The 15656-nt window shown below is 46.8% G+C and overlaps 1 protein-coding gene across 12 annotated transcripts in view; it reads left to right on the top strand.

Moving 5' to 3' along the window:
• Nucleotides 1–15656, top strand: part of plekha5 (pleckstrin homology domain containing, family A member 5) — a 525939-nt gene that overhangs the window by 201139 nt on the left and 309144 nt on the right. The window contains exon 1 of one of the 12 annotated variants that reach the window (XM_072471748.1): nt 4050–4068. The exons of 10 other annotated variants lie outside the window; for them this stretch is intronic. The gene's annotated coding sequence lies outside the window, so the exon portion shown is untranslated. Of the gene's footprint in view, nt 1–4049; nt 4069–4321; nt 4520–15656 lie in introns of those variants that run through there. One more of the 12 variants, XM_072471747.1, reaches the window with a different exon arrangement.

Genomic DNA, 15656 nt, shown 5'->3' on the forward strand with positions numbered 1-15656 from the left:
CTCCCCTCACAACACGTGCGGCCCGTGGGCACCGCCATCTTGCCTGCCTCAGGGCATGTGCGGCCCGTGGGCGCCGCCATCTTCCCCGCTTCAGGACACCTGCCCTTCGGGCACCTCATCGCCTGCAACCGCCGACGACCAGCCGCGTCTCGCCTCCGTCACGATCGACCAGTCCCGACCGCACAACCTCGTGACCGCTTTTACAAAGGTGAAGGTCGACGGGCATGACATATCTTGCATTTTGGAATCCGGGAGCACTGAGAGCTTCATCCACCCCGATACAGTAAGGCGCTGCTCCCTCGCGGTACACCCCATTAACCAAAGAATCTCCCTGGCCTCCGGATCCCACTCCGTGGTGATCCGGGGGTACTGCATCGCCTCCCTCACCATCCAGGGCATAGAGTTCAGCGGCTTCCGGCTCTACGTCCTCCCCAACCTCTGCGCTGCCTTGTTACTCGGCCTGGACTTCCAGTGCAACCTCCAGAGCCTAACCCTGAAATTTGGCGGGCCGCTACCACCCCTTACTGTATGCGGCCTCACGACCCTTAAGGTCGACCCGCCTTCTCTGTTTGCAAACCTCACCCCGGATTGCAAACCCGTTGCCACCAGGAGCAGACGGTACAGCGCCCAGGACAGGACTTTCATCAGGTCTGAGGTCCAGCGGCTGCTGCGGTAAGGTATCATCAAGGCCAGCAACAGCCCCTGGAGAGCCCATGTGGTAGTGGTGAAAACGGGGGAGAAAAGCAGGATGGTCGTTGACTACAGTCAGACCATCAAGCGGCACACGCAGCTCGACGCGTACCACCTCCCACTCATATCTGATATGGTCAATCAGATTGCACAGTAGCGGGTCTTCTCGACAGTGAACCTGAAATCTGCCTACCACCAGCTCCCCATTCGCAAGGCGGACCGCCTGTACACCGCGTTTGAAGCGGACGGCCGCCGTTACCATTTCCTTAGGGTTCCCTTCGGCGTCACTAACGGGGTCTCGGTCTTCCAACGGGAGATGGACCAAATGGTTGACCAGTATGGACTGCGGGCCACTTTCCCGTACGTGGATAGCGTCACCATCTGCGGCCACGACCAGCAGGACCACGACGCTAACCTTTCCAAATTTCTCCACACCGCGAAACTCCTCAACCTAGCCTACAACAAGGAGAAGTGTGTGTTCAGCACAAACCGATTAGCCATCCTCGGCTATGTGGTTCAGAACGGAGTTCTGGGGCCTGACCCCGATCGCATGCGCCCCTTCATGGATCTCCCCCTTCCCCACTGCCCCATCGCCCTCAAACGATGCCTGGAGTTCTTTTCGTACTACGCCCAGTGGGTCCCTAACTATGCGGACAAGGCTCGCCCACCCATCCACTCCACAGTTTTCCCCTGACGGCCGAGGCTCACCAGGCCTTCAACTGTATCAAGGACGACATCGCCAAGGTCGCGATGCACGCGGTTGACGAGATGCTCCCCTTCCAAGTCGAGAGCGATGCATCAGACGTCGCTCTGGCCGCCACCCTCAGCCAGGCAGGCCCGTGGTATTCTTTTCCCGCGTACGTCCACAGCGACCAGGGATCCTCATTTATGAGCTATGAGCTGCGCCAGTACCTGCTCAACAGGGGTATTGCCTCGAGCAGGACGACCAGCTAAAACCCCCGGGGAAATGGGCAGGTGGAGCGGGAGAATGGGATGGTCTGGAATGTCGTCCAGCTGGCCCTAAGGTCCAGAAATCTCCCGGCCTCCCGCTGGCAGGAGGTCCTCCCCAACGCACTTCACTCCATTCGGTCATTCCTGTGCACGGTGACTAACGAAACCTCCCATGAACGTCTCTTTGCCTTCCCCAGGAAGTCCATCTCCGGGGTTTCACTCCCAACGTGGCTAGCAGCTCCAGGACCCGTTTTCCTCCGCAAGCACGTGCGGCTCCACAAGGCGGACCCGTTGGTTGAGAGGGTACAACTACTCCATGCAAACCCGCAGTACGCCTACGTAGCGTACCCCAACGGCCGCCAAGACACAGTCTCCCTCAGGGACCTGGCACCAGTTGGGTCCCCACCCCCCCCCCCCCCTCCTGCCCCGGCACCACCCTCCTTTCTCCCAGCGCACCCCACCACAGCCCCCGCTCCAGGACAATCCGTCCTCCCCTTGGTTCCACCCAGGGATGAAGAGGATGTCGACACGCTCCCGGAATCACCGACGACCGAGCCGACGCCTGACTCGCCACCAGCACTGCGGCTCTCTCAACGACAGATCAAGGCGCCCGACCGTCTAAATTTGTAACCTTCTCTGAAATTTTTATGACAACCTGTATGTAAATAGTTTTCCACCCCCCCCTGCTGGACTCATTTTTAACAGGGGTGAATGTGGTAGTCACCACTGTTGTATTATATTGTATATACTGCACTGCATACGAGGGTATTACGATAGGGCCCCTGTACTACAGGTACGGGCCCTGCCTGCTGGCTCTGCCCAGTAGGCGGAGTATAAATGTGTGTGCTCTCCGAACTGCAGCCATTTCGGCAGCAGCTGTAGGAGGCCACACATCTGTGTATTAAAGCCTCAATTACTCTCTACTCTCGTCTCGTCGTAATTGATAGTGCATCAATGGGTTGTTCACTAGAGGCCCTGGAGCTCCTTATACAGCTCTCACACATCCATTGCTTTGTCCTGCCGTGGATACTCCTCCAGATTCAGTTGCGAAATCCTGGCCTGTTTGTTTCTGGCCCTCTCTTCCTTATTACAAAACTATCCATCTTTAGTTCTTCATAGTCCGATTGCTTGCTTGCTGACAGCTACCAATTGAAGGAATCTCTCCTCCGTGATTTTGCACCCAAAGCACAGGCATACCGGGCACGTGACCTGCTCTCTGCTGCCCCTTCTGGCAAGAAGACTCCGACGTTGGTGTTTAAAGGACGGTAGCAGCCGGCATTCTCACCTTAAAAGCCGGTTGCAGTCGTTGGGCATTTCTCCCCCGACTGCGAAGGCTGCGACTGATCACTCCACCACCCTCCCGACCCCCGGCCGTGACCCACCCCGCGACACACCATTTGAAAACCCCTGTCCTAAGGCTACACCCGCACAGTTGAATGCAGAAAATCTCATGGCACTGTGAATAGAAAAGCAGGGAATTTTTCCATTGCCCTCACCAGCAAATACCCAACACCAGGAAAATACATTAATAGATAATGCATAAAATTTTCTGTTTGTGGGACCCTTATGTGCACAAATTAGTTGCACTGATCTACACACATGACTGTCTTTCAAAAATAACATTGGCTGGGAAGCATTTTGGGATAGCCTCAATATGATCTGCCATTGAATAAATGTTGTTTTCTTTTATTTCTTTTCTATCTTTTAGTCAATTACTTGCACTTGGTTTTGGCCAACCTTCAAAAATAGCTACTCACCGGCTGCTCCATTCATTAAAATTTAGGAAAAATGTTCGTGGAATATAAATGAGAAGATAGCAAACAAAATTGTATTCTAGTCTGTGATTGGTACAAATATCTTGTAGAAGTGACTTTTAAGCTACAAAACGTAACAGACCACTTTATTCATTTCTGCAATGAATTATTTTCCTTGTAATTATTATTCAACATATTCTCAAAATTCAGTTCAGCTATAAAATATTAAGTACACTAATGAAGAAGCTTTTAAAAGGTAATCATTTTTATTATTGAAATGTATACCTGGGTGCTGTCCTGTACAATTTTGGCTTTCACAGAGAATAAAACTATATACGATAATAAATAGTATGGTCTGTAGAGACACATTTTTGTGTTTGATCCATGGGGGGTGTCATGGTAGGTAATGCAGAACAGGAAGCTCCAGTGGGGTAATATTCCACTGAAAGATTGATTACCTATGTTCAAGAACAGAGAGAGCAGCTGAATGAAAATGTAGTAAACAGCTTTCCATCCCGACTTTAATGCTATAAAATGGCTGATCAGAGCCACCAATGCTACATAGTCTTTGCTGAGAAGGGAATGCAAATGTTTACAAAATTTACTCAAGATTTCACAATGTTGCAGAATTATTCATGATTGCACTGTAAATTCTGCCACTACAACTGAAAAGGTTTGTAGATATTATTGTATTGAGATCTGTTATAATTGACACAGATCAGTGCTTTTGTTTTAAACAATCTATGATCTGCTAACTTGTGTTTTCTGTAGCAAAGTTACATATTTGCATGGTATCAGAAAGTAAAACGGAGAGCTGTTCCACATAATGTGTTGCTGAAGTGACATCATGTGTGGTGTCCTGTTTCAATTCCTGCAAGTGGCTTGGCAGCTGTGGTGCTTTATTTCCCAGTCTTTGGGCAGCAGAGTGCTCGCTGGGGAACCTCTTCAAAGAAACAGGATCCATTTCAGAACTTAGCAAATGCTGTAGCTTGACTGATGTCTGGAGCTCAGCTAAAGGGTTGAATTACCTTGAAGACTGAAGTCTGACTTTGTGCCGTGATTCTGCTTCTTGCTCATTATTTTAGTTGCTGGAACTGAGCAGCATCCCATAACAATTAATTAATGTAAGTATTATCACTTGTAGAGTCACAAGGACATAACTTCATCATTGCATGAGATATTTGTGGTAAAATCCAATGCTCTGTTAATGTTTGCTCAACATTTCTTATTACAGTTGTGGTTTTGATATGGGGTTTCAGTTTAACACAGACTTTCATCGGTAAATTTAAAGCACTAAAACTAGTGTGTTAAACTACAGGTAAAAGAAAAGTATGTTGTGTACCCGAAGTTTATAAATGGAAGAAGAGGCTTGCTGGCTTTTCTGCAGCCCGAAATGAGTGTTGAGCTTTTGGTATTCGTTTTCAGAGGATACATTTTACATTCAACATTGTTTGGTTCCAATTGCCACTGACAGTAGGTTTTTTGCTTGTGTGATTAAATGTTGATGGCTCGGTACTACCTGGACTGGCGTCTGTCTTATGGCTGTTATGGAGCAACGACTATAATTTTACATACATGTGGTTAAGCCAAATAATTGTGTTGGAGTAGTAGAATGCACTGTGATACTTCCTTCATATTGTGAATCAGGCATTGAGATTAATATGTTCTATGATCTGTTCTGGATGATGGCAATTACACACTGGAGTGATTTTTAACTTTCCATTTGTGCGTCAGACATCTGCATCTGCCATGGTTTGTGCAGATGCAAATTAGGGTTGGCCAGGAGCTTCATTGAAGATCGAAGTCAGGGACCTACTGCCTCAATCTAAGCATGCACAGCGTTGAGCACAAAGTAAAATTGTTTGTCAGATTCTTAGATAATGTATTGCACAATATGGCAAATCACATTTGTGTCCCAAGATACAGAGGTGGAAGAAGTTTGAATTAACCAGGAATTACAATTTTTTTCAAAAATTGCGAGCTGTCGGCCTGATATCTATGTAGCCACCGGTGATAATTTACTCCTCGGTTCCTTTTTCAAAATGTTGGGTGGTACATCCATATTGGGTCACCTTGGGATGATTTTTAGTCACCCCATAAAACCATACTAAAGGAGGTTTTCTATTAAAACGTCATTTATGTGTGCAGTGTTTTGCAGTATCTGAAAACAAAGCAAAATGGATGACTAACTCAATATTGCGATTCATTTAAATATCTGTTCTCTTCAAAGGAAAATACTACTGTTAACTGTAATGTTTAGAAATGTGTGACAAATCCTTCAAAGCTGCAAAATGTTCTAAATGTGTGAAATGGGAAATAACTTGAAGCTCAGAAGACATAAATTCCATGTTTTTAAGTTTCCATTCCACCATTCTTTACAACAGAATATATTCAGCTTATTTTTAACAAAAAATTCAGTTCATCCAAGAGAAACCTATTATTTTTGTACTCGAGACCATCCTGATAAACACTGCCCACTCGCCACAGTGCTGAGTTTTCTGTTGGGCATTATTTTTGTTGCTGCATAAGGTGAGTTGATAAACATGCAGCAGTTTGAGATGTATAATTTTACAGAAAACAATTATTTGATTGCATATTCTTTTAACTGAAGTAGACGCAGAAACAAAGCGAGCTGGTTTCTGAAGTTTTTGTCTTATGCCACCAACTTACTCATCATTACATTGTCCTTATTGCATGCATAAGTGAGCAACATTTGAGCCGCTTTTCGATTGCAAATTAGCAGGATCTATAAGGCCTTCTTTCCCTAATAGCCCAACAACCACAGCAGCTTGCATTTATAATGAGCCCCTTTAATGTAATAAAATGTCCCAGGGTGCTTCACAGAAGTGCTTTAAAGCAAGGTATGACACTGAGTCACTTGAGATATTATGGCAGATGGCCAAACGCTTGGTCAAAGAGATGACTTTTAACAAACATCTTGAAGGAGGAAAGAGAGGGAGTGAGGTTTAGGGAGGGAATACCAGAGTTTAGAGCCTGGATAGCTGAAGGCACAGTCACTAATGTAGAGCAATTAAAATCAGAAAGCTAAGGAGATAAGAGTAATAGGAGGTTTGGGGGGCTGGGTAAGATTGCAGAAATGGGGAGGGATAAGGCCATGGAGTGATTTGAAAACAAGCATGAAATTAAAGTGTTTCTTTGGGAGCCACTGTAGATCAGCAAGCGCAGTGTTGATGAACGGATGGGCCTTGGTGCAGGTAAGGATAGGGACAGCAGAGTTTCCATTACAGGGAGTTCTCACTTAAAGTTGTGGTTCAATTCCTGAAAATCACAACTTTAAGTGAATAATAGGTTCCCATAGCAATCAATGTTAAACCCAGAGTTGGATTCCTTTGGACATTTCGGGCGGGATTCTCCGAAGCCGCACCGGCTTGGAGAATCGTGCCATTTTTTCGCGCGACGCCGGTCCGATGCTGGCACGCGATTCTCCAAGGTACGGAGAATCGGCGCAGTTCGCACCGGCGCATTTGGCGCGGCGGCAGTCGCTGCCCGCTATCCACGGCCGGGTCGTCGATTCTCTAGCCCGGATGGGCTGAGCGGCTGCACGTAAACGGCCTAGTCCCTCCGGCGCCATCCACACCTGGTCGCTGCCGGCGGGTACTCACGTAAGGCTTGTGGGGGGGTGGCCTTGGGGGGGGGGGGGGGGGGGCTCTGATGGGGTCTGGCCCGCGATCAGGGCTCACCGATCGGCGGGCCGGCCTCTCCCTCCCCGGGCCTACTTCCTTGTGCGACCGGCCCCAGAACCCCGGCGCCATGTTGGTGAGGGGCCGGAGCTCTCCGCGAGGCTACCGCGCAAGCGTCGGTTGGCACCGGCGTCACTGCACATGTCATCGTTGGCGCCGATGCAACTGCGCATGCGTGGATCCCGCGGCGCCCAGTTCGCGCCGAGATCTGCGGCTGGTGTGTCGCGAACCACTCCAGCGCCGTGCTGGCCCCCTGTAGGGGCTGGAATTTGACGTGGGAGCGGCCTGTTCATGCCATCGTAAAACTCTGCCTCCATTTCGGAGAATCCCACCCTTGCCAGGAAAAATCAATGCACAAATTGAGAGGCTATAAAATACATGTGCAGTACTGTGCATTTCTATCTGAAATAACTTGCAAAATAAAATGCATGCGAAATGTAAAAGAAATGCAACATACAATATTGTGCACCTGCATAACAGTACTTTTAAATTGACCGGCTCCATCTAGTGGCAGAGGTTAATAGAGGACCATTTCTCTCCTAGACCATTACTAATTGCAGAAAGGTTTTGGTTCCATCGCTGCAGACGGGAAGAAGGTAAAAGTGTTTTATAGTTCGTAGCGACTTTAAGAAGGTTAGAAAAACATTGCAAATTTGGTGCAAGCTTGATGGTATCTTTGCGACAGGTTAGTTTGTGGACTCAGCAGTGAAGCTATTCAGAGGAAGCTACTTACTGTATACAGTGAATTAACTCTAAAAGCTGCAAGTGAATTAACTCTAAAAGCTGCTGTGGAAGTTGCCACATCTATGGAGCTAGTAACAAAGAAGCTTCACAGATAGAGGCTGGAGCAAAGATCCACAAAATGGATACATCAAGGAACAAGGTTTCAAGGGTGCAACCATGTCAACGATGGACACTCAGCAGGGGAATGTTGTAGTAAAACGAATACATGCAAGAACTGTGGCAAGAAGGGCCGAAGCATGTTGAGCTCAGGAAACTTCTCCTAGACCAAGAAGGTGTAAGAAAAGCAAAATAGCTAAACAGACTAGTCGTGTCTATCAATTAGTGGATGAAACTCAGGATCACTTAAAAGTCAACATAACTGAGTTCCTGCAGGAGCTGAAGCTAGGTCTCTTGTGAATGCAGGACGAGTAACAACGTTTTAGGGCATATCCAAAACTTGAAGGTCATGAAATTAAAATCAAAGTGGATACGGGCGCGGCAGTATCGTCAATATCTGAGGCAATTTATCATCAAAAGCTGAAGCATCTGCCTTTAAAACTATCAAATGTGATCCTAAGGGCGTACACTGAAGAGGTCATGCCATTAAAAGGGCATATTATGGTGAAAGTAGAAACAAATAGACAGATGGCAAAGTTTCCTCTTCCATGTTATCCATGGAAATTTTCCTCCTATTTTCTATTTGGCAAAGCATAGTTGGCAAAGATTGGACTGAACTGGGAAGCTGTCAATCAACTAGTGGATTCAAGAACAACTTGCAACAACTTCTGATGACGAACGAGAAGGTGTTTGTAACTTCACTAGGCTCCATGCTGTAGTTGAGGAACATCTAAAAATTAAGCCAGGCAGCACAACCAAACGTCTCAAAGCTGGGACCATGCCATACGTCATCAGGCCAAAGGTTGAAGAATTAGAAAAACTAGTACGAACAGGAATCATTGAACCTTTTCCTACAAGAGATTGGGAAACTCCTGTATTAATACCCGAAGGCTCAGTGAGAATTTGTGGAGATTTAAAACTGCTATTAACCCAGTATTATGCGTCGATCATTATCCACTGCCGCTGATTGAAAACATGCTTGCTGGACCTTCTGGAGGGCAGAAATTCAGTAAAATTGATCCATCACGGGCATATCTACAGGCGAATGTGGCTGCCAATTCACAGCCACTACTCACCATTGTGACACCCAAAGGTCTGTTTCATTACAGAAGACTTCCTTTTGTGATAACATCTGTGCTTTCTCTTTTTCAAAATCCATGGGTCATATTCTAAGTGGCTGAAAGGAGTGCAGTGTTAGTTAGATGACATACATATTACCTGTTCAAATGAACAGGAATACTTGGAGAATACGGAAGCTATCCTGAAGCGTTTACAGAGCCGCAAGAGTTAAGAAGGAAAAGTGTGACTTTTCCAAGTTATCCATAAATTACTTGGGTCATATCATCGACAAAGATGGCTCACAGGAATCTTAGAAGCACCCTGTTCTCAAAATGTGACTTAATTAAGGTTGTTTTAGGATTGATCAATTATTACTTTGAGGACTGCTTGAAGGGGAATGGGTACCTACTGTGATCCAAGCAAAGGTCCAATATCATACCTCATACAGATGGATAATGAAAGAGGTTGGCAACGTCATACCAATCAGCTACTTCACAAAGTGAGCTCGCAGAAACATCTCAAAAGGTTCTTCCCATGGAAATCTAGATAGAAATACTTCGAACAGAGACCAGAGACAGTGATGAGCTTAGATTCTGTTGCTGAGGAGTTTTCAATACCTGTAGTGATAGATATAGGAATAACTACCCAAGAAGTACCATCTACAGAAAGGGATGAAGACCTGTTCACGGTCTCGAGTAGCCAAGTTCCAGAACACTGAATTCTACCAAAAAGGAATAGACATCCACCACAAACTGTCTTATTGAATTGTATACATGCATAGAAATAAAGCATAAGTGGATCTGTTGTATGAATGTTAATCATTGTTGTTACACTCATGAAGTAAAGGTTAAGGGATCTTTCATGTCAGAGAATACATTCCTGCTGGTTAAGCGTCATGTGATGCGCAATGACGCAGCAAAGAGTTTGCGCGGGCTTTGAGCAGTTCATCATTTTGATTGTATGAGCAACACTTCTGTTTTACAAGAATCCAGAGTTTGGGCACTTCTATACCTTTTCTTTTTGTGGCAACGAAGAAATATAACAGGATCTGTGCCCTGCCCATCTTATTGACACTTATACCCTTTGTTCCTCTCTTTCCCCATCCTCCGCATGATTGTTGGCACTGCTTAACTGTTTTAAACATCCTTCCTATAATCCCTGGGACTCTCCCAAAAACCTGTTGTCTTGCCCTTTATCCTATCCTGCTCTTAAAAGCTCACAAAAGACTTTTTCAGTTCAATTTTTGCCTCTTAGTCTATTGTCATTTCCAGTATATTAATTTTCATTTATCAGATCAGATAAGGATGTCATTCCTGACAAAGGCACAAAAAATAAATGATTTTTTGAACAGGGCAAAGGCCTGTGAATGTGGTATCTAGACTTAGAGTCGTATGGCAAGGTGCCACATAAAAGACTGTTCCAGAAGGTGAGATTGCAGGGGATTGGGGGTAGAGTATTAGATTGGATTGAGGATTGGATTAAGGATTGGCTGACTGACAAAAAGCAGAGGGTTTGGATAAATGGGTCCCTCTCTGGCTGGCGAACTGTAACAAGTGGAGTGCCATAGGGGTCAGTCCTCCGGTCTCAACTGTTTACAATCTATATAAATGATCTACAAGCAGGGACAGAGTGTAACATAGCAAAATTTGCGAATGGTACTAAAATAGGTGGGAAAGCAGGCAGTGAAGAGAATATAAAGAGTTTACAGATGGATATCGATAGGCTTGGAGAATGGGCCAAAAGTTGGTAGATGGAGTTTAATGTGGATAAGTGTGAGGTTATCCATTTTGGCTAGAAAAATGGCCGGCAAATTATTATCTAAATGAAAACAGATTCAAAATACGTCTGGGCAGAGGGATCTGGGTGTCTTTGTTCATGAATTGCCAAACATTGGTATGCAGGTGCAGCTTGCAATAAAATGGCAAATGGAATTTTAGTGCTTATTGCGAAAGAATTGGAGTATATAAGTAGAGAAATATTTTTTTTTAATATAAATTTAGAGTACCCAATCATTTTTTCCAATTAAAGGACAATTTAGCATGGCTAGTCCACCTACCCTGCACTTCTTTCGGTTGTGGGGGCCAAACCCATGCAGACATGGGGAGAATGTGCAAACTCCACACGGACAGTGACCCAGAGCTGAGATCGAACCTGGGACCTCGGCACCGTGAGGCAGCAATGCTAACCACTGCGCCACCGTGCTGCCCTTTGGAAATGTTGCAATTGTATAGGATGTTGGTGAGACCACATCTGGAGTATTGTGTCCAGTTTTGGTCTCCTTATTTGAGGAAGGATGTGGTGGCTTTGGAGCAGTTCAGAGGAGGTTCACCAGATTTATTCTGGAGATGAAAGGGTTGACATATGAGGAGAGATTAAACAGTTTGGACTTGTACTCGCTGGAGTTTAGAAGATTGAGAGGGGATCTGGTCGAGGTATATAAAATAAAAGGGATTGATAAAGGAAACTTGGACCAAAAGTTCCCCTTTGTAGGGCAATCTAGAACGAGAGGCCACAGATATAGGTTGAGAGGCGGTAAATTTAAAACTGAGATGAGGAACTACTTCTCCAGAGGTGGTGAATTTGTGGAACTCGCTGTCCATAGTGCGATGGAGTCTGAATCATTAAATGGTTTCAAGAAGGAGATAGATACATTTCTGATTTTTAAAAAAGGTTAAAGGGGTATGGTGGGGAGGTGGATTTGAGACCAGTAAGAGATCAGCCATGATCTGATTGAATGGCGGAGCAGGCTCGAGGGGCTGAATTGCCTACTTCTGCTCCTAATTTCTACGTTCCATTGCAAGAATTATACAGGATTAATGTTTATTGGAATAATTTATGTTAGATGTAACTGACTCTAGCTTTCTGCTCCTTTTGTTTATTCCTGAATTCTTTCTCTTCTCCAGAAAGCAATGACTGATACTGGAGTGGAGTTCCAGTTGCACTAGCAGTCCACCCGTACCACTTTCAAATGGCTATTTTGTACATGGTACCTGATGCTGATTATTGCCAAACAGTTTTGGTGGTGCTGAAAGGAAGAGTGATCTACCCAATCCCAATAATGCCTGATAGCCATGTTATTTAATCAGAATAACCAGTAATCCAGTGCCAGGAGGCTTCTTCTTCCCTGTTACCCCATCCTGCACCAGTTGTCCAGGCTGTAATAGGTTAACTCATCTGAGACTAAAGATTTGGACTTCATTGTCCATATGTCTATGCACTAGAAGTTAGTTTCCTGTATACTCATTGATAATCTGGAGCGTCCTCACTCTCTTTATATTGAAGAAAGGAAGGATGACTGGAAGTTTACAGTTAAAGCTGTGGCTAACATTGTGCATATTAGTCATCCGTTTTCTTTTCCAGTGAAATTATATTTGTCTGATGTGGACTCTGTTATGACCCCTCAGGGGCCAAGCACTATGTTGTAGCTGGTTCCCCCTCCTCCACCATGTAATACGAGTTCCCCCAGTAATTGAGGGGGCAAAGCCTCCCCCTGATTGGGAGGAACTTCACAGTATATAAACCCTGGCCTGTGTGCAGGTCGGGAAGGGTGTCCCTTCGGGGTGAGGAGTTCTAGTACTTGTGGTTGTTGTGTATAGTGTAAATTAGTTCTTATCCAGCCTATCATGCGTTCCTTCGGCTACTACAGACTACTTTAGTTCTTAAATCACCAGAATGACATTGGCATCTCGAAGCTTTCCTTTGCTTTTGCTGTGCTATTTGTGACGCATTAACTTCTGTTGATCTGTGTATTTACCCTGAGAGTCCACTATGACCAGCTGCCAGTTTGGTTCCCTGACCTCTTTTGGGTACTCGCACCAAAATTAATTCTGAATTACCAGCTTCTACTTTGGATTCGACTAAATTGGGTTGTAAGGTCCAATTGTTCAGTCTGCAGAAGAGATTTTGAAAAATTTATACTTTTTGAAAAGCAGAACCAAGGATGAAGTCAAAAAATAATGGGAGGAACGCCTTTTGCAATAAACAAGTGGTAAGAACCACTGCTGTCATAGATTTCATAGAATTTACAGTGCAGAAGGAGGCCATTTGGCCCATCGAGTCTGCACCGGCTCTTGGAAAGAGCACCCTATCCAAGGTCCACACCTCTACCCTATCCCCATAACCCAGTAACCCCACCCAACCCAACGGGCAATTTTGGACACTAAGGGCAATTTATCATGGCCAATCCACCTAACCTGCACATCTTTGGACTGTGGGAGGAAACCGGAGCACCCGGAGGAAACCCACGCACACACGGGGAGGACGTGCAGACTCCGCACAGACAGTGACCCAAGCCGGAATCGAACCTGGGACCCTGGAGCTGTGAAGCAATTATGCTATCCACAATGCTACCGTGCTACCATACTGTCATGCCAGTCCTGCCGGCGGGAATTAAACCACCTCTCTTACAGGCGGCACATTGTTGTATCAATATGACCAGCAGCCAAGTATTAGAGTGAAAATTCCTTTGTTAACTCCTGTTACCAGTTAAATATTTAATTGGGACATTATGTTGATTGAAATAAATTGGCAACTTGATAAAGACTGGTAAATAGTGTAATGAGTAGGTGACGATAGTAGTGTGGTTTGAATATATTCTGACACTGACTCCCACATGATTTTGACACTGACTCATATTCACCGTACTTTGCTCCCACACACAAAGCTGTTCTATCAGGCTTTTCAAAATCTCTTGACAATAGGTGCATGGTAAATAAATGTTTTTAGTTAATGTTAGTGAACATTGTTTGAATCAGTGCACCGCCGATCTCAGAGTAGTCTGGATATGCAGATTCTTTGAAAATTTACGACTTATTTGCATTTGGTTTCAAGAAAGATTGTGGAAGGAACCTTTTCCATTTGCTGATTAAGAAGCTGACTTGACTTCACATGGCTACATACTTGGGGTGCTCAAGCGTAACGAGGCTGGTGAATTGCAGTTGGCGATGCAACCGGCCCGCTCCTGTAGGCAAAATCGGGATCTCCTTGTTGAGAAACCAAATATCACCACTTAAGCCCCATTTCATACAATTAATGAGAGCCATCCCATATGCAACAGCCTCCTGTCATTCATTGACCTCACAGCAAATGGTCACGCTGGCGCGATTAATACTCGTCTTGAAAAACATGAACCTGGCGGAAGGACTTTTGTGGGGAGCCGAGGAGGTGAGTAGCCATCTTTGCTCACAGGCAAAGAGTCCGGGGGCGCTGGACATGCCACCCTAGTACTTGGTGGTGGGGGGGGGGGGGGGGGGGGGGTGCTGCTGGTGAAGACTCTCGACTGGGGTATCCTCCGTAGGGGTGGGCCGCCATGGAAGATTGGAGGGGCACAACTGTGCGTGCCACCACCATCCCAACCCCAGGATCATGTGTACCTGTTCCTGGGGCAACCTTTTGTCCCTGCCTGTCTGCCCCACCGACCACCCATAACCCACACCGACTGCCGAGGCCTCTGGTCGTATGTTCGCTAATAGGGAATTGGTAATCATAGTTAAGTGAGCACTTCACACAACCCAAGTCGATCCCCGTTGGTGGGTGAGCCATGTAGCATGTGGGAGTCATTGCCCAGCATCCCAATCACACCTTGATGCATGGCCACTATGCTTGAACACTGCGGGGGACAACGCCACATACACAGCAGCCAACATCCAAACACCCGGGGGATGGGTCATAGCTCTGGGAACATGTCCACGGCCGGAGGGTGGGTGAGTGCCACCGGGAGGGGGATGTCTGGAGAGATGGGCCAAGGTTTGGAGGACAGCTCTCATTGCGGAAGAAAGTGACAGAGGCATCATACTAGTTGTGCACAAAAGGTGTTTATTGTGTTGACAAATCCCCACCCTCCCTCACCGCCAGTCCCTTCACTCCCCTACCTATCCCCGCCCCCTCCCCTGGTGCCCTCCGTGATCCTCAGTGCTTTGCTCTCCTAGCTCTATCACTACATCTGTGTGTCCCCAGGATGCACATCTGAGGTGGAGGCAGCCAGCTGCTTACCATGTCCCATGGCCTTCGATGTCCCTGGCGGGCGTCCTCTGGGAACTCGGAGGCCGGAGGGCCCCGGCTCACTTGTCGGCAGCACATGCACTGCAGTGCCGCCCTGTCCCGTGTGCTGGCTGTGAAACATGGCCTCATCAGAGGGCTGGAACTCGGGGGAGCTGGTGGCCATCATCGCCACTCCATGAGACGGGTGTGGGTTGGCACCCAGCAATCCCTCCTGCCATAGGGCCCCGGGGTTTGTCTTGGGATGTAGGGGCAGCTGGTTTGAGCCTCCGCTGCCCCTGCATCATCTGGAACTGCCAGCCCTGGCGGTTCCCCATGGTCTGCACCATTATGTCGATGCTCCTCAGTGATTGGGCCATGTACTGCAGCACCTCGGCAATGCTCACCTGTGACTGGGACAATCTCCGCAGCGCCTCAACCATTCCCATCTGAGAGCTGGACATGTCCCACAGAACCCCATCAAGGTCAGCCTGGTACTGGGTGACATCCCCAGTGAATTGGACAGCCATGGCCGTTACCAACTGCTCAACACCTTGGGCACCTTCCCTCATGGTGCTGACATCATGAACCAGGTTCTCCACTGCGATCGCCACCCTAGCAGTGTTAGCCTCGGTGCCACGCGTTGCTGGTGACATCTCCTGCGCTAGTAGCCTCTGGGATTCCT

Source organism: Scyliorhinus torazame, chromosome 13, assembly GCF_047496885.1.
Source record: "Scyliorhinus torazame isolate Kashiwa2021f chromosome 13, sScyTor2.1, whole genome shotgun sequence".
Classification (NCBI taxonomy): Eukaryota; Metazoa; Chordata; class Chondrichthyes; order Carcharhiniformes; family Scyliorhinidae; genus Scyliorhinus; species Scyliorhinus torazame.